This window comes from Octopus bimaculoides, chromosome 6, assembly GCF_001194135.2.
Source record: "Octopus bimaculoides isolate UCB-OBI-ISO-001 chromosome 6, ASM119413v2, whole genome shotgun sequence".
Lineage (NCBI taxonomy): Eukaryota > Metazoa > Mollusca > Cephalopoda > Octopoda > Octopodidae > Octopus > Octopus bimaculoides.
In genome coordinates this window covers 28,554,198-28,555,982 of record NC_068986.1, presented here as the reverse complement: position 1 = coordinate 28,555,982, position 1,785 = coordinate 28,554,198, and positions in this window count along the sequence as shown.

The following is a 1,785-nucleotide window of genomic DNA, read 5'->3' as shown; positions in this document are numbered from 1 at the left end:
TATATATGAGCATACATATATATATATATGCATACATTTATATATATATATATATATATATATATATATATGAGAATTCACGAAAAAACAACAGACGCAGACAGGTGGTGTAAACAACAAATGGATGTATTAGTATAACGCTCGGGAATAGAGAAAGTCTTATATATATTTGTGTGTGTGTGTGTGTTTCTCCTGAAAGCCACAACCCTTACAAATCCTAATCTCTCCCTGCATATCACTGACGAACCGATTCGTTTACACTACTAAGAAATTCATCTGTTGCATTACGTTCCACTACTGTGAAATAAATTGTCAGGCTCAAGAACAAAATACAAGCCCGGTCTGGGACTGGAATTCACTGCCTCATGATTGTGAACCCGACGCTCTAATCAGTGAGCCACGCGCCTTCACTCCGAGGTAAAACTGGTATGTATAAATATATATAGCCGGTTTAAGGGTCAGGTTTGGCGTTTGGGTATGTGTTGCAGTAAGAGACTTTTTCATTGGCTAGTTAATGACTTTTGTTGTAGCCACTACTTTTGTTGCTATCGCTGACTAGCCTCAGGTGAGCTTTGAACTACGACCAAAAAGTATTCTAACCGTAACTATACCGTCTTTATTGTATTTTTCGAGATACACCGTATTAAGTATCACATTATGGAATGTGTCATTTTCAAGCCAGCAGGGTGTGATTTCGGAGAGACTCGGCTGCTATTTCTTGTTGGCCGAGAGACCACATAGAGCCTCCATCGTTTGATAATACTGATTGGTGTTAGGTTTTGTTGGAGTTCACTACAATTGTGAATTGTACGTTCTATATTATATTTTGTTGTGCCCCCACCTTCAATAATCAATCTAGTTTTTTGAGGAACTATATAAGATAGACGTTCTAAACACAAAAAAGCTTTTTCTGTCTAGTTTATTTATTTATTTACTTTCGTGTGCATTTAGTAATATATGCTACAATGCTTTCATGTTGTAAATGTATTGTCGGTAGTAAAGAATGTTTAATACTTGCATATCGAATGAAACAGTCATAGTCAAGAAGTTTACGGCTCTACCATGCGAATTTATGAACGACAATCTACAGTCGTCATTTGAAGTTTAATCATTGACTTTTTAGCTATCAATGATTTATAAGCAAAATAAAACAGAAAAACACAGCAGTTTTTACAAATATTTCACCTGAGTCAATAAGGTTACGTGCTCAACCGACATACTAGAAATCGCTACCAAATTTCGCTCAAATCACACCATCAGAGGTATATTGTATGCGGAAGTGTGGGATACACTATGCTCAAAAGAAAAAAAATCATGATTGAATGTTCACAGCTAGAATGCTTTTGATAATAGTTATAATCAGTGTGGTTTGAACCAGGGTTAAACTGCGAATATCCTTGCTATGTCTTTGGAAATGTGTTGTTGCAAAGACGATACTAAAGTGGTATTCTGTATATGTTTTATAGAAAAGTATACAAACACACACGCACACACACGCACAGACACACACATACACACACACATACATATGCACATCATCTCTATAGAGAAGTGAACACATCGTGAAACTGCTCGTCAAGACACTGCCCTCGCCGTTTTCTGAACATCATATACATATACATTTCTCTTACAGCTAGGCTTTCTAATACTTGAAATTATTTCAGATCTTATTTCAGGCAGGATGTCTTGTGCATAAAATACAGTGTGTGTGTGTGTGTGTGTGTGTGTGTGTGTGAGAGAGAGAGAGAGAGAGAGAGAGAGAGAGAGAGAGAGAGAGAGAGAGAG